Consider the following 18,740-nt stretch of genomic DNA (forward strand, 5'->3'; position numbering starts at 1 on the left):
AATTAAAATCTTCATTGAAGATTTTAATTTATTAAAGAAATGACATTACAAATTGATAAAATTAAAACATCTACTCATGATATAAAAAACTCAGATTAATCAAATTAAAAACGGAAAAAATAATTAATGTAAGTAATTCACAATTAAAGAAAATGGAGGGATTTTACCCTTTTTAATTCCTATTTTAGCACAGCTCTTGGTACAGGTGCTCTATCTGGTTCTGCCTGTTTTTGTGTTAATGAAACGCTAAGTAAAGTAACTGGATATGGTTGTAAAAAAGATCTGGAAAGGAAGCATTTAAAATAACGAGGTATATCCAATAAGATGATAGAACAGAATATGAAAGATGTCAAAGTATTCAGAGGTACTTATACCAGATTTATCACTTAAAAAGATGAAAAAGTTTGAAAGTAGAATTATTAATTTAAATGTATCTACAGGACTTGGACGCAATAGTTGAACTCATTGGGTCTGTTATTACAATAATCCTAAGTATAAGTTTAGAGAATATTTTGATCGTTCTGGTGAATGTGATTATGAAACAATAAAATTAAATAACGTAATTATATTGAAAAAATTTCAAACTACCCTAAAACATATGGTAAAGAAATAAGATATAATTCAAGTTTTCTGCTAGAACCAACCTCGGTAAGCTGTCGTTATTTTTAATGTTGAATATTTTATTCCTTTACTGAGAACCAAGTGATTATAATGAAGAATGTTTTAGTTTTTCAACTTAATAAATGCGATTGTTAATTTTAGAATAAAAAATGCTGAATCAGAATATTTTACAATTGAATATGTTTTTCCTATTCCTGTTAATAAGGATTCAAAGATGGCTTTAAAATCTATGTCTATCTGGGTTTCATGGAATAATATTGAAATATGATATAATATGCAAATAATACATCAAGGATTTCGATATATACTTATTGCATGTGGAATCACACATTAAGATAATAAAATTTTTTTAATAAAACTACTTGTAGAAGACCCTCTTATTGAAATAATTTAAGCTAATTTTTGCTATATAAAGATTTGTAATTGAGTTAATATATGAATATAAAATCGATTTAAGAGAAGATAAATTACATCTAATTTTGGGATTTGAACCAAAGTTAAATGGAAATAACCATCAAGAAGGAAAATATATGGCAAATATTTCTAGAGGAATTGATGATATTCATATTCATTGTGATGTAATTACAGGAGCTCAAATATAATAATTTTAGTTCAGATATTTTATATTCGTATAAGCCATCTAAACCACCTGGTAGTTTAATTAAAATTTATAAAATTAATACTTTATTCTTTCCTGTTATTAGAACAGATGACGTTCTTAGAATTCGAATGTATATTTCGAATCAAGATAATGAACAGATAGATTTGAATATGAGAGTTTTATATAGATTACTTTTAAGCTAAAGATATAAACTTTTCAGCTTCATAAAAGAATTAAAAGAAACATAGATTATATGCAAATCGAAAACAATATTAATGTGGTAATATATTCACTGAAGGAATATATACTGATGATAAACAATTATTAGAAATTTTAGGAAAATCAAAAAACAGCGATTGACGATTAATCTAAAAAGTTATTCAAAATAAAACTTGAAAATATATAAACTAAAAAACCTGTTGCTAAAAAACTTGTAACAATCGATGGCATACTAGCTAAAAATAAAATACAAGATCGATATGGATCTAGTTTGAAACAATTTTCGTAGGCTGAATCCTCATAAATTGAAAACATTTGGGATTTAAAATCTATTCTAGATTATTATCACAGTGAAATTGCTAAATATGTATATAGAAAATATAAAGAAGATAATGTTTATGTTAAAGAATCTGAGCGATATAGGTTTATTACTACAAATGTAAATTCACCTATATTATATAGTAATGGTTAGATATGCTTAAAAAATAATGCTTCCATAGGAACTGATAATAATTCATTTGTAAACGGTGGAAATATGTTTAGATCTACAAGATTATCAATCGCTAATGCAGAATCAAATACTGACTGGGCTTCATTAATTCATCAAGTTAATGGACATAAATCTTTCAAGATATTATTCCACTTCAGAGCTAAAGATGTGTTATATTACATTGATATTTCAGAATAATAATAGCAGATCCTGATAAAGATATAAAAATGATAATTTATCAAATTGAAAGACAATGTATCTTATAATGAAGGATTTAGACTGAGATGGATTCTAATAAAAAGAGTAATATAGTATAATTTTGGATTCCATTAAGACAATTATTTGGATTTTCTTAACGATTTTAGAATATTAAAGAATATTAAATTATAGTTTGAATTTCAAAGAAGCAGTGGTAATGATATGGTTTTTACAGATGTTGGAAATCCTAATTATAAAGTTATCGTATCTGATTTTGCATTAAGATTATCTAAGGTAGTAAGTATCTATTCATCTATTGAAGCTGTATTTAGACGTATAGCTTTGAATTCTGTACCGATTGAAATTACTTCGTATTCTGCTACAATAAGTAAAAGTTTTCAACAAACAACATCAAATGATGCATGTCTTATACGAACTACGTCTGATGAGGTGTTAAGTGTTTCTGTCATTCCACTATATGTAGAAAATAAATATTCAGTACAGTATAATATGATTTTTGATAATTTAGATGTGATTGAATGCTGGGCGATGTGTAATAATGAAAAAATTCCAATAGAAAGTTATAAAACAAATTTAAAGGTGGACAGTTAGAATATAATTGATTTTATTCTGAATTATTAGCAGCTGGTTTAAACACTACAGAAAGTGGTTGTCTTATAAGTTACGTTATTTATTTTATCTCATTTATTGAGTTATGATTGCATATCATTACATTACATTACATCTCATTCATTTAAATTTTCTTTCAAAATTATAAAATTGTAAAACAATTGAGTTACACATAGGAGTTACACATCCTATGTGTAACTCAAAAGCATGAGCTAATCCATGGTACAAGAAGTGTTGCAATTACACAGCATAAATAGTGAACAAAAATATTGACGACATATTTAGAAAATAATTTCCTTATCCTTATAAGGACTGGCTTAAAGGGGCGAAGCAAGAATACTTTTCATCTTCCCCGTTATCTGTAAAGGACTGTGTAGGGATAAGATATTATTGAGCTATTAAAGCTCTGATCATGGCAGAAGGGTAACAGCAATAGCCGAGCCTCAGTTAGAACTTCATTGGCTACAGCACTGCCATCCATTACCCTCCAAGGATATTGGATTGAATGAATGAATCACCGCATCTCCACTTTAGAAAATAATATTTTTCTATATATAATATATACTACTCATATATGCATATGGAATAAGTGTTCTTATTCCAGGTGAAGAACACTTATATATATATATATATATATATATATATATATATATATTATACATGTGTACACGTGGAATAAGAACGATGCAATTCAGTAATTACTTGAATATTTTGTATTGGTTAATTACTTTCTGTACAATTACTCTAAACAAGTTTTCAATATTCTTATAAAAATTTAGGTACTGTCTAATCAGATTTCCGTATGTGTTCGTCTTGTTTTCATTTCGTGTTAAGAGCGGTAAGCCGTTGAAGATTTTGGAAGCCAAAAATAAAATGTCTGTGTATTATTTCTTTTTTTTGCGATTTAGTGATAAAATATTTTAAGTCAGCTTTCCTGCAGAAGTATCTTTTCTACTATTTACGTACTGGTTATCAGCCTTTGGGAAAAGTAGCATCCTATGAATATATAGTTGTCTAAGTCAAAGATATTTAATACGGTACATTTAGCGTTTATTTAATGTTGGATAAAAGGTGTATTAATTTATTTTTTAAAGAGATTAATGGTGTCAGTGTGGGGTGATATGTTCCTCCCCAGCTTAGCATACGGTACTGTATATCAGTTTATATCCAGGTGAAATATAATGTTCTTAACATTGTGAGAGTTAAGAATTTCTTTAAGAAGACTCGAGATAGCATAAATCTTACTTTGTTGCATACGTCTGTAGTATGTGACTTCCAGCTAAAGTTGCTGTCTATTTTTAATCCTAGGCAGGTTATAGCACTCACATTTTCTATCTCTATATACTTACAAGTATGTTTACTGTTGCAGCTCCAGTTATGAAGGAATATATGGTTGAAAAAAATTGGTTTTAATATTACGTGATTTTTGAATTCAAAAATTATAAATTTCGTTTTTCCAGCATTGAGAATGAGTTCGTTCACATGAAATCAATTTGTCACGATTTGCAAATCTGTGCTCACCATATTTTGCGTTTCATTTACATAAATTGCAGTGAAAATCAATGCGGTATCATCTGCACAGGTATTTAATTTACTTCATAACTAGGTCACAGAAGTCGTTGTTGTAAATTATAAATATAAATATTACTGGCCCAAGAACAGAATTCGGAAAACACACCTAATTTTACCTTAACGAAACTGCAGTAACTTTTGTTGTTTTTTACTGCCTGTGGTATAGACCTTAAATACCTCTTAAACTAGTCATGTGCAAATACTTGGTTTCCCTGAAAGGTTTCCCTAAAAAATTATTGGTCATTACAAAATGAAATTAACGGTTATTATTTAAATTGATATCTATATTTTTTTTCTAGTTCAGATATTATGCTCCAATTTTATAATAAGCGATACTTTTGCATATATATATATATATATATATATTGCATATATATATATATGTATATATATATATATATATATATATATATATGCATATATATATATATATATATATATATATTGCATATATATATATATGTATATATATATATATATATATATATATATATATATATATGCATATATATATATATATATACATATATATATATATATATACATATATTGAAAGGAGATAAAATGGAAATGATAGAAGACCTGAATGAATTGTTTGATGTAGCAAAAGAAAAGAGTGAGAGAGTTAGAATGATTAGTCTTTTGCCACGGTATGACAGTGAAATGTTTAAAAGGAGGGCTATAATTGCGAATGACTTTATGCATGGGTTATGTATGACGAGTGGTGTGGAATTTGTGGATGTGTGGAGTGAGTTTGATGGGCGAAAGGATCTATATAAGATAGATGGCTTACATTTGAATGGTTACGGTGTAAGAAGACTTGAGAAAGTGTTGCTGAATGTAGTGGATGTGCAAATTCAGGGAAATTAGATTTGTTAGGGGGGGGGAGTAGAGATACAGTCCTTATGGAGGCAGTTGAATGTAAGAATGAATATAATATGCCAGAGCAAATAAGGACAACAAATCTGAGTGGGATAGTTAATATAAGGCATCAAGGTAGGGTTGGGGCTAATTGGGGTCTTAAATTCATGTACACTAATACTAGGAGTATTAGGAACAAGAAGGAAGAGTTTTGGGCTATTGTTGGCACTTCCAGACCACAGGTTATAGGTATTAGTGAAACATGGCTGACTGTAGATGATATAACTAGTGGGATTGAATGTGATGGGTATAGTGTGTTCAGGAATGACAGAGAGAATAAAATGGGGGGAGGAGTATTGTTGATGATAGCTGATGAGCTCCAGCCAAGGAGAATAGAAGTTGAATTGCAGGATAGAGAAAAGAGCACATTTGAGGCGATTTGGTGTGAGATTGTGGCTAGCAGAACTAAATATACAATTGGGTGCTGCTATAGACCAGGTGATGGAAAAGATGGTGGTGACAGTATGCACAAGCAAATAGAAGAAGTGGGTGGAAGGAGGGTGATTATGATGGGAGATTTCAACTATGGTCGCATTGATTGGAGTGAGGAGAGGACACACGGGAGGAAGGAACTGGATTTTATGCGGTTATTAAGGGATAACTTTCTGCGACAGCATGTAATGGAAAATACTAGGTCAAGTAATTACATCCTCAGATGTAATTAGTAGGTCAAGCACAGAGAGTGCTTGACCTAGTAATTACATCTGAGGATTTGGCTGTAACAAATATGACCACATTGCCACCAATCGGTGAGAGTGATCATAGGGTCTTAACTTGGGAGGTGGCTAAAGGTTTGGAATTTTTAATTAAGACAGGGTACATGTGGAATTATCGTGCTGGAAAGTATGACAAGCTTAGGAGTTTGATTGGTTCAGTGCCATGGCATGTACAACTGCAAGGACTAGAAGTTGATAGTGCATGGGAGGTAGTTAACAAGTGCTTGCATGAAGCAATGGCTGACTGTATACCTAGAGTCCGAATAATAAATCAGGTAGGGGTTAAATGGATGAATAACACAATTAAGCTTGAGTTGCAAAAAAAGAAACAACTATGGAGGGAATTTAAGGAGAAGGGTGACCGGCAGGCACATGAACGGTATAAAGCGCAGGCCAGAAGGGTGACGAGTGTGGTAAGAAAAGCAAAAAAGGATTACGAACGAACATTGGCCATGCAGGCTAAAGAGAATCCTAAACAGTTTTTTAGATATGTAGCAAGTAAAAGGAAAAATGTACATGGCAGATTGATTTTAAAGAATGCCGATGGTAGGGAGGTAACTGAATCAGTTGAGATAGTTGAGTTACTGAGTGAGCACTTTGCAAAAGTATATCATCCAGGTGGTGACATTGCAGAAACGAATAAACCAGTAGATTATACAGGAATTGTGGTTAATGAAGTGGAAGTGAGTAGTCTATTGCATAACCTCAATGTCAATACACCTGTGGGATTGGATGGTATACCAGCTCGTTTTGTACGAGAAGCAGCTAATGAATTGTCAGTACCCTTGACCATTTTGTTTAATTTGAGTCTCGGGTCTGGGTTAGTCCCGAGCGGGTGGAAAGACGGGAAAATAGTTCCACTGCATAAAGGTGGTTCCAAGACTGCTGTTGTAAATTACCGACGGATTAGCATATCAGGAATCATTGTCAAGGTCTTAGAGAAATTAGTCAAGAAAAGAATACAGGATTGGATAGATGAAAATGGGATATTGTATGGGGGACAACATGGTTTTGTGAAGGGTAGATCATGCCTCAGTAACTTGCTCACGTTTTATAACACAGTGACGGCTGAACTGGATAGGGGTAATGGGTTTACAGTGATACTACTGGACCTTGCCAAGGCCTTTGATAGGATACCACATGGAACCCTAATCAGTAAACTGGAGCAGATGGGTATAGATATAGGGTTGGTGAGATGGATAAGAGGGTGGTTGAAGGAGAGATATCAAAGAGTGGTTTATTCAGGAGTGGAGTCTAAAAGACGTCTTGTGACTAGTGGAGTGCCACAGGGCTCTGTTCTTGGACCACTGCTTTTCAATTTGTTCATCAATGATATTGGAAGGGATCTGAGAGGAAGTGTTCACTTGTTTGCTGATGATGCAAAGTTGGGTAGAGCAATTGTGAGTGCACAAGATGTCAAAATTTTACAGGATGATTTGGATAGTTTGGAGGACTGGGCTAGGAAAAATGGATGTCAGTTTAATGTGGCAAAGTGTAAGGTTATGCACTTTGGGGTGAAAAGAATAGCAGAAGTATATCGCATTGGTGGAATCATACTCCAGGAGATTGATGAGGCCAGGGATTTTGGAGTGTTGGTGGATAGGGAGTTGAAGTTTAGGGCGCACATTGCAAAAGTAACTAAAACAGCTCACCAAATCACTTGGCTTCTGAAAAATACTTTAACATGCAGAGACGAACAAGTTGTTGTTCCTCTGTATCGAGCCTTGATAAGACCCCATCTGGACTTCTGTGCCCAGCTATGAGCACCAGGGTTTCTTCGTGATGGGAGGAAGTGGAGAGGGTCAAGGGACGAGTGACCAAGATGATAGCAGGTCTGTGGAATGAACCTTATGAGAATAGGTTGAAGATTTGTGGGTTGCAGATATTGGACGATAGGCGAAGGAGGGGTGATATGATTGAGACATTCAAATTACTGAAGGGTTTTTATAAGATTGATCCAGAAGATATTTTTGAAAATATGACTGGTGGTGGGAGGACTAGGGGCCATGCATGGAAGCTGGGCAAGAGCGTGGTTGACAAGGGTGTTAGAGCTAGGTTCTTTACTTGGAGAGTGGTAAATGAGTGGAATAAGCTTCCAGAGTCTGTTGTGGGTGCTACGACCGTGAATGAGTTCAAGGCAAGGTATGATAGATACTGTGTGAATGTTGAATAGTTGTTCTTGACATGATGTTAGGGCCTCCCTCAATGAGTCTATCGACTCCTTGGAGTTTCCCGGAACAATAATAATAATAATAATAATAATAATAATAATAATAATATATATATATATATATATATATATATATATATATATTTTTTTTTTTTTTTCAATTACAAAGTTTTGTATTACAAATTTCCGCTTCAGAAGTTCGATGAATCAACAATATTATTGTCATATTTCTTTTTCTCGTGTGGGAGAAAAACGGTAAAACGTCACTCATAATTGTACCAGATGTTATATAGCCAAATATAGTAAGAAAAAATCATTTGTACTTTCTTTTCAACTTTTCAAAACACATAGAAAGAACATTGCAAATTCACCCAAGGAAAAAGAAAATACTCCATATTTTTCTTGTGTTATCTGTTTTTTTTATTGCACAAAGAAAACATCTCTGCCCATAAGAGGGTAGAACACAAGAGAGCAAAAATATGCAGATTGATTACATTATAACTAATAGAGAAATCTCAGAAAAAATTATTTATCTAAAAGTTCTAACATCAGCAAATATAACGAAATTTCTTCCAGTTTATATACATGGCGTTGTTGAAGTAGCTAAACCTTTGCTGCTATTTACACTAAAATGAATGGACATGTTTCCCCAAGTGATCTACGTTTGTAACAGTTGTCTTGAGAATGATTTATAAAATAAATTCTCTAACATACCTGCACATTGAATGAGTTTATAACCTTCCCCCTCCCCCCCAAAAAAATAAGATTATGCATATGCTCCTTTTCTTTTAAATTAATTCAAATCCTCTTTATCAAGATAATTGTATGAAATAATTTATAATTTTTCGATAATAAAAACGAAACTGATCATTATAATTTAAGAATTTATTTTAGCATAAATAGTGCATTAGCCTAAAAAAAAGTCTATATATATATTTTTTTTTTTTGTTAGGATGTCTACTAATCAAAAATTGAACACGAAATACGACATTCTTGATGTACCTCGCACTACAGCTTGAGGCATTTTAGTGTCCCTTCTGGCTAAGTGTTCTGTTTTCTTTTTCAATAGCTTTGAGAGTAATCTAAGCCTTTATCTTTTCTTCCAGTTAAGAGAATTACTATCAGGTATTTCTAAGGCGTAAATCACTTCAGAAATAGCAACCAGCAGCAGAAGTAGATGTAAAAATATTTAGATTATTTTGAGAAAAAGTAACAAAAATAATAATACTGAACTTTCTTTTGTGTGGTATGCATATAAACAGTTTTACATGGTAAAAATATATAGCATAGTAGTTCTAAAATTTCAAATAATGTCAGAAGACAGTAGAACAGCTTATTTTAGATTGCAAAGAAACAGCACAGAATTAGAAGTTTCATGGTACAATAATCTGATTGCCTTATTTCTTTTGTCAAAATGATAAAACGAAGTAATATATTTTGAATACGGTATGGAAACGTTTTCAAAAGTGCAGAAATTTAGAGCGGTTATGTAATTGAATGCCAGGAGAGGATTAAGAGGAAGGGAGTAAGAATTAGGAAATCTTCAAAATGAGCATAATTTTGAATCATTCTGTATTTGATATCCTTCATATTATATTTTCAACATATCTGTGGTGATTACGCATTGGATATTATCGTAATGTGCATCCTACAAAAAAAAAAAAAAAAAAAAAAAGAAAAAGCGAAGAATTCCTTCTAAAACATCATTGGATAAATAAAAAGAATAGCAGTCGGAAACCGAGTTATGCAATATAACATCTTTTTTTGCTCATAAAACAAAACAAAAAAAATCGTTTCTAAAACTGAAAGTGATGATCCATATAACGGTATTTTGCTAGAAAAGAAAGCAAAAGGTCATACTTATTTTAATAAATATTGTTTAAAATATAAATATGTGACATATGTTGAAAGCAAACATTTGAAAATTCGCGAATAAAATTATTTCTATATTTTGAGTAAAGAGAAAGAACAACCAGTGCAACTGTTCTGTTGCACTTATTTGAAGAATAAAATATAGCAAATTTACTATTACTAAATACATTCACTGCAAATGCTGATCGATGGTCATTTCAGGATTGATTTTCGCAGATGTGAAATTCGTTTCAATTTTTGAGAAGAAACACCATAAATCATTTTAGAGGCAAAAAAAAGTCAATTACCTTAGGACAGTATAGGAAATTCCAAGTAAAACAGTGTGGGTAAAGACAGGTGACACAAAAGTCATCTACTAACAGTTAATCCGCTAATTGCTCAAAAATAGTTGCAAATGGATTAACAGTGGAGGGTGGTAATGGCATGATAAAAGGTAGAATGCTGATGAAGTTTTGATCCAAGCAGAATGTTATGGTGGTCTGAATATTTCATTCACCTCGGCTGGTAGGAAGGTTAAGCCCGGAAACTTGGGATTTTCATTTTGAAAAATGGCAAACTGGCGGGAAATAACATGGGCGACACATCTTGAGATGCTTCGAGAGTAATTCCAAATATCAGAAAACTATAAACAAAAGCTGTCATAAAATAGAAACTAGCATCATTCAAGTACAGAGAGTTCCTGCCGGATTATATTTTTCTATCTTTATATATTTTTTTTTTCAAGCAGCAACATTGAAAATATCAAAGCGCCTCCTTAGTACAAATGGAACAAGAAAGTTTAGTTGCGATATTTGATTGGAAAAGTCCTGATTTCTATTTCGTCATCACGAGAGTTGAACTCAATTCGACGGATTTGATGTAGATTAGCCAATCTACCTCAGATGTGTACAGAGGAAAAGATTGGAGTATCCTCCCGTGATGAGTTCTTGGAGGTGTTACGTGGTAATAATAAAAAAAAAAATAATGGAAATTACGAACGCACCGGGAAAGCTGGTGCGTTTAATGTGGTGCGTTAAATTTAACCCATGCTTATACATGCTATCGTGCTATTTATAACGAAAACAATCTTGGAAACAAACGACTCATAATTTTCTTGGTTATGCTTTAATATTTTGGAAGGTTCTTAAAAAAAAAAAATAAATAAATTTTCATTTCTTTGGATACATAAATCATTATTTAAGGAGAACTGTTGTTTGGATAATCTTTATTTATTATATCCGTTTATCTGTTACCCCTGATGGGATATAGTTAAACCCATAGTACATTCGTACACTCGGTACGAAAAACTTATAGCGCAATCCTGAGTACGTATCAGAACTAAAGTTTTTATTTATTCATTATTATTATCTCTTCTTGATTAATCTTACTTTTAATTTTTCTTTTTACATAGTTCCGGAAATCCAAACCTTTAACTTTTTCAATGAAATTCAGGCCTTCAGTAAATAGAGCGATGTTCCCATCGTATTTAATACTATTGTACTTAATAAATTAAAGAGCCAAAAGGCTTCCCTTCGGCGATGCAAAATCATCTACATAAAGTGCATATTAAATCGAGCATCATGTCAAATTCGAATGCAGAAACTATAAAAGTATTCGGCTACAAAAACTATAAACTATAAAAGTATACCTGTATTCGGCTTTGAAATGATGTTGGATTTAATATCCACTTGATTGAGATAATTATGCATCGCCTCTCCGACGCTTCAAGTTCCTTAGTATCGAGAGTTTTTGCTATCTTAGGTTTCTTCCGAAATTTTGCTACCGGTGAGGTGGACTTACATTTCGGAAGAGTTTTGCCGAAGACAGCATTTTCAGTCTCTGGGGAAGATGATTTCCAGTGTTGCCCACATGGGGCCATGTCGGTGGTTGCTTTTCCCTGGACCCCACCCCCCCCCCCCCCCACCCCCCCCCCCCCCCACCCCCCCCCCCCCCCACCCCCCCCCCCCCCCACCCCCCCCCCCCCCCACCCCCCCCCCCCCCCACCCCCCCCCCCCCCCACCCCCCCCCCCCCCCACCCCCCCCCCCCCCCACCCCCCCCCCCCCCCACCCCCCCCCCCCCCCACCCCCCCCCCCCCCCACCCCCCCCCCCCCCCACCCCCCCCCCCCCCCACCCCCCCCCCCCCCCACCCCCCCCCCCCCCCACCCCCCCCCCCCCCCACCCCCCCCCCCCCCCACCCCCCCCCCCCCCCACCCCCCCCCCCCCCCACCCCCCCCCCCCCCCACCCCCCCCCCCCCCCACCCCCCCCCCCCCCCACCCCCCCCCCCCCCCACCCCCCCCCCCCCCCACCCCCCCCCCCCCCCACCCCCCCCCCCCCCCACCCCCCCCCCCCCCCACCCCCCCCCCCCCCCACCCCCCCCCCCCCCCACCCCCCCCCCCCCCCAATGGCTGCTTCCATTTCCTGTTTTTTTTATTTTCTTTTTTCTCCTTGCTATTGCAACGACCAGTTGCCAGTAGAATAAACGTTTCTTCCGTTTTTTTTTTTTTTTTTTTTTTTTTTAATGTTCCATTTTTCTTCTGTCCTTTCTGAATATGACGCATTTAGTCATAGCTACCGTAATTACCGGTCAGACTCGTAAAGGTTTCGTTACTAACGGTTACGTCGTGAGTTATCGGTGTTCGGCAAGCCGTTCTGAATTTTACTGCCGGTAAATGTAAGTACACTCTCACAATAGTGAGAATTTAAGGGCGAATATCATTATAATTTTGCTTTCGATACGTGCTTCCCATAATTCAAATTTGAGATATAATTGCGAAATGAAATGTTAAATTACAGAACGATAAATATACGTAATAACTTTGCAAACAGCAGTAAATTATCTAAAATAATTCACTGCTTTTTAAAACTTATACGGCATGAAGTGCAGTATGCGTTTTAATCAGAAATTCTGCGTATTTGTACAGATAATTGTCGCTAGGGGACAATCCGCTTATCTTCGTATCAATCTCTATATACAAGCGATAAACTTCCCCTCGTGCAAAGTGATCTGTGTTTTAGTTTAGTTTTGGTTGTGTTCCAGAAATAGCACAGCCTTCGATAGGTTGGGTAAGTGACAATTATGTCCTTTATCTGTTTATTTGTCAATCATTATTCCTTTACATTTTAGAGTACATAATATTTCTTCTGAAATAAATAATATTTCAAAATACTTTTGAAGAGAAAACAAAATGGGCATGAGCTAGGTAATTTTCATTTAATGTCATAATTTTCCCTTCCTTCCTGCATCAGTGAGTGCGGTGAAGAGCGAGGTAGGTCGTGCAGTTTTCGTGATATCTATCGATTTATTATTCAGTGCATTTGTCGCGAAGAGAAGACTACAAGGGACTCGGATAGGTTGGAATTACAGTCGTATTTCTTGTGTTGTCTCCGGCAGTTTGCTTTTCGGGATGACCACTTTAGAGCAGAGACTAAAGGATTAATGTTAAAAACTTTTTTTCATGTAATCGGGAAAAGTTGTGCCATTACCGTTGTTACTTAAGTAGGATGGTTTTGTTGGGACTCTCTCGCACAGGAATGAAATATTCCCATTACAAGTTCTATTTTTAGTACTTGAATTTTAAGGTCCATGCAGTTAGTCTAGTGGCTATGCGCTTTGCAACCATATGCCTGGGGAAAGGGTATCCTAGGTTCGATTCCCGTCGAATAAGGAGCCTAAGGATCTTCTCAGCCATAACCAATTTAGCCGGTCTTAGGCGTGGACAGCAGGGTTTCTCCCCAGTTTAGCTGGGGTTTTTCATCCCGCAAGCAGGTAAACCGGCCCCGTGAACACACACACGAATTACAGTCATGATTATCGTCCTTTGGGAATGCAGGAGAGGAGTGACGAATCGGCTGCATTAATTCGCCAGTCTCATGAAGAGGGGACTCACCTCATCCTAGGACGGACGAGAAAAATAGTATTTTAAGATGCGTGCCTTCTGCTTCCCAACGATCTGCATTCAAGTTTAACTTATTTCACTTTTTTTTTCTTTTCCCACAACCATACTGTAAGCAATTTAAACTTAATCCTTGTGATTACTTCATGGCTTTGCCTTTTTGCATACTTTTTGCATCAAGGGATTTTGCCAGAAGTTTTATTCAGTATTATCTAAGGTACATTTGCTTGATATTCGTAAGAGCTCATCAGATGAATCACGTACAAGTTTCTGATGTCTTATATCCACGTAAGACAATGATAAAATATGGAGAAGTCAAAGCGTGAGATTTTGCTATATTCCACTTCACAAGAAACTGAATACAGACAAAATTCAATTCAGCAAAAGGTTTAAGAACATTATGAAGAGGGGGTGGGGTGAGAGTTTGTAGTATTTTATGGACTCGCCAACTTACGGATCGTTGGCAATATCCTCCTCACCTTTATTCAGAAATAATTAAACCTTTTAACTCCTTTACATTCTATTACGAAAACGGGCATTATTTCTTCTTTGAGCCCAACCCTTTGAAAATCTGTACCAATTTGATGACAATCTCTCGCCTTTCAAAACCAAGACTTTTCCATTTCGCATATTCCTCATGCGGCCATGAGATATATCGGAAACTGTAGTGTTACAGCCGTTATATGTGCGGTGGGGGGGGGGGGGGAAGAGACTTGCTCTAAAGATCGACTATACAAGCGGATGAACAGAACATTTAAAATAACCTCACTTGAACAGAAATGAACTCATACGGGTCATTCTTGTAGAGACCGCGTCATGAAAATTATCAGGTAACTAGGCACTTTTATGATCTTCATTCGCTCATAAATTATCCGGCTAAATGGAAATGTCATTTGCCAGCTGATTATTTTTGTTACAGTTTGTATCCCCTTGTGATATAACAGAATCAAAGTTATTTGGTCAGTCGGTGTTGACTTTGCGTAATCTGTTCATTCGATTAAAGAGTATACATCTGTTGCTCACAAGGATATTTACAGGAAGAAAATTAGTGGTTCTGCACTAAATAATGATATTGACACGATTCTGGTATTGGTAATTATCTGCAGGCTGCAGATTCAAATTCCACCGTGGCGTTTTGGGAATGTCTCTAGGTAGAAGTATATATGAGCTTAGGTGTTAATTAAATTTTAAGTGTCAAAAACCATTTAAGTCTTCATCACGAAATATTGTGCCAAGTGTTTGGCATAAATATGGATATTCTAAATCTAAAGAAAATTACCCAAACATGAGGTAAATACCTGCCTTTAAAACAAAATCCAGAAACTATTTCCACAGCAAAGTTGTTGGACGCATGTGATGTGAACCGGAAACAATGTTTCATTTAGAAAACTGAAATATGTACACCCTCAAAAAGCAGCTTTTCGCACCAAATAATTCGAAAACAAACTACAGAATATGAACACAAATAATGGATGCTCGCAGAGCTTTTTTAAAAAAAAATAAACAGATGTACGGTGAGAAACATACGCCACTGAAATTATGTAAAAGTAAGCACACCATAATTGGGGACAATCGGATTAGACTAAGATGTAGAACTGGAACAAGTGAGCCACCTAAGAGTAAACAAAATATATTTTAGATGTAAACAGGCCCCTCCCCCAAAAAAATTGGATCATGCGAGTATATGAGACTAAACCTTTCTGAGATTTGTCTAGGACGGAGCGATGCAAGCTGAAAGATTTCTTCTGGAAAGAGCAATGGAATGACATTGCTTTTCCACTATTGAATGAGATCCCAGATATTGAAGTTGGCTGATTGATGAATGGTAAGAAATATTTTGTGTGTGTGTGTGTGTGTGTGTGTGTATATATATGCACACACACACTAGAAATATAAAGCATATTAGTGCTGTGTGGGATTACGAAATCCGATAACCTTTGTATAAATGAAACTTCTTTTTTTTTTCAGACTATTTCAGCCTTGCAGTACAACATGCAGAACAACTTACATGATTTTTCACCGCAGTGAAAAATCATGTAAGTTGTTCTTTATGAATATCCATACCACAATGCGATGTGAACCAGTCTGTTGGAAACGGAGCAGAGGCTCTTCTGTTCATTAGTCCATCAGTTTATCTCTCAGAAAATTCCATGCAAACCAGCTAAAATAAAGTGTCAAGCGCTACCTACAATTCATTTTTCACTTGTTCAGTAATGACAAATTTTTTTCAATACTTTGTGTTTTGTTTTTCCCATTTACCCTCGGTTCGAGTATCCAACTATGCTGAAGTAGTTTTCCCGGAAGGCAAGGATATGATTTCGATTTGTATTATCATTCATATGGTAGCGCTTAGTGTTTTTTTAGATAAAGAAAAACAGGAGGTGACTGTAAGTAATATATGTTGGACACAGGTAATTTAGTCATATAAGCCCAGCTCTTGCAGCTCAATTATAAAAGCCTATTCTATTCTGACATTCGTTTAGTGATCCTTTATTTCTTACTTTTCTTTTTGGCAAGTAAAGGGGGGGAAGATGAGAGATCGCCAAAGCTTAAAGAAATCGGAGCAAAATAAAACCAGTAATTCTCAGATTTATCTGTATGAATTTTGGTAAATATAAATCGAACTATTGATTTCCGTTTATTTATTTATTCTTATGGGAAAAGGAAAACAAAGCAGCTAAAGCTCAATGTCCAATCCAGAAAGTCAATCCAGGGCCTCATTCGTCACCTCGTGGATATCCTGGAGGGCAACACCATGAAATTGGCGCTTTGGGCAGTCATTCACAATATGAGTACAGGTATCCCTTGCTTAACGCGGATTTGATTAACGCGGCGAAATTAATTGCTGCAAGAGTTTTTATTAACGCGCCTTGAACCCTGCGGAGCTCGCAGCTGATCTGGCAGATGCATGCAAAACGTTAATATAAATATTCTTACACAATTCAGTGTATATAGCTTGGAGGTCATGAGTAGCTGTGTATTCTTATATTACGAGTGATATTCCGCACTGTTTTTTGCTGCAAGTTTGGTTTAACACATATCATGTAGACGATTGTCATATTTGACAGTAAATTGTATCTGAGAGATACCGCGACATCCGATGTCAGTTTAGCATGGTTTAGTTTTTTTTTTTTCTTTGTTCAATAATTTCTAGATTGTAACTGAAAATAAATAAACCATCGTGTATTACTGAAATAGAGAGCCAAAGGCTTATTTATCATACATCTCCTCTAGGAGATGTGCTTTACATTATGGAAAATACTAAGGAAAGCGATCTAGAGCTTGTTCCACCTTTATTACGAGTTGCCCATAAGGTTGCTTATGCTTGCGTAAGCCGAAATTTTAGTTTCTATATATTCGGCACGAAACTCTTGTAGTTTCTATATTCGGCTATGAAATAATGTGGGATTCAACATCCACTTAGTTTGTACCGTCGTGTATTATATTTGCAGTGTTTTTTCTTTGTTTCATTGCTTGTTTGCCCAGGTGTGGAGAGTCATTTTGCTTGTTATCGTCGAATTTATGCCGATAAGAAAAAAACAAACTGTTCAAAACGACTCTTGATAAACTTCTTTTGATAAAAAAAAAATTGCAGTAAATAATGTTGGTACAAGTATTTATTAAACATTTATTTTCATTCATTTTTTATCTTTCCTAAAATAGTACCATATAAAACGAACTATTACTATAGTAATCGATCATGGGCGAATTGTAATTTTTACCATTGATTACTAGATTTGATTAACGCGATTTTGATATCCCCGGTAACATCGAGGGATTAGTTAACCGCGTTAATCGAGGGATACCTGTATTTGATTTCTGTTTACAATACATTAGCGAAATATTGGTATATTAATGAAGCCTTCCTAAGTCTCGTTTAACCTACATTTAGGGGGAGCCTATATTGTCGTTTGTGTTTACTTCATATCCCCAATAATAAAACCTTTGTTTTATGGAGAAGGGGGAGTGAATCTGTGAAGCAGTCATCGTCCACAGTTTTTGCCATTTGAGTCCAGTGATATCGTCTACTCACACCCGAAATTTGATAGGAAAATCGGCTGGAGCTGGACTTCAAAAGCCGAGAGAAAATGCTGATATGAGTGCTTCATCTTTCTTTAATATTACTGGATTTTGAGGAGAATATTGCTTTGTAATGTAGTATAGGCCGCTCTTCCTGATAGAAAGGGTCGGTGGCGATATCCACTGTCCTCTAGAATGGTGAGAAGGAATTTACTGAAGATACTATCGACTACTTTCCTTCGATATAAACCAGAGCTTAAAAGATTTTTGTCTCTGGTAAATGTAGTGAAGGAGACCTCTCATTTTCTTGAAATATCAAGAGGTTTTCAGGGGCGAATGCTGGTCTTGAAATTCACGCTTGCTCTTCTTATCATTCAGGGAGTGATTGAAGTCTAATTAGTGGAATAATGAAATACTGACTATTTAAAACTATATATATTTAGAAATTTATGTACATTTAATCATACAAATACAGCATTATTTTACAAATGATATTCTATATTTTTCAATTTAGCTACTTGAATACAAATTCTACCCTACGGTTCTTCTTTAAACTGGTCAATAACATCGTCATAAAAAGTTGGTTGTAACTTAACTTTCCCAAGCAACACGCACACTTGTAAAGGCTGGCTGAAGCTCACTGGCTAGAGCTACTTTGACTAGTTATCAACGTACGAGGGGTGGTCGAAAGGTTCTGATAAACGCCTAGAACAAAAATGCTATTAAAATCAACTGATATAATCACACGAAAGAACATACTAGTAGCAGAGTTACGAAGGTAACTTATGTTCTTTCTTGTGGTTATATCAGTTGCTTTTAATATTATTTTTGTTGTA

At 35.3% G+C, this 18,740-nt stretch overlaps 1 protein-coding gene across 3 annotated transcripts in view; it reads left to right on the forward strand.

The window, feature by feature from the left end:
• The first annotated feature begins 12,503 nt into the window (after positions 1-12,503).
• Positions 12,504-18,740, forward strand: part of LOC150106114 (uncharacterized) — a 31,022-nt gene continuing 24,785 nt past the window's right edge. Inside the window, exon 1 of one of the 3 annotated variants that reach the window (XM_090394486.1) lies at positions 12,504-12,662. The gene's annotated coding sequence lies outside the window, so the exon portion shown is untranslated. Of the gene's footprint in view, positions 12,663-12,710; positions 13,055-18,740 lie in introns of those variants that run through there. The other 2 variants (XM_090394485.1, XM_090394487.1) reach the window with 2 other exon arrangements.

This window comes from Typopeltis vanoorti, chromosome 6 (assembly GCF_054136105.1).
Source record: "Typopeltis vanoorti isolate ZY-2024b chromosome 6, IOZ_Tvanoo_1.0, whole genome shotgun sequence".
In the NCBI taxonomy this organism is placed as follows: Eukaryota; Metazoa; Arthropoda; class Arachnida; order Uropygi; family Thelyphonidae; genus Typopeltis; species Typopeltis vanoorti.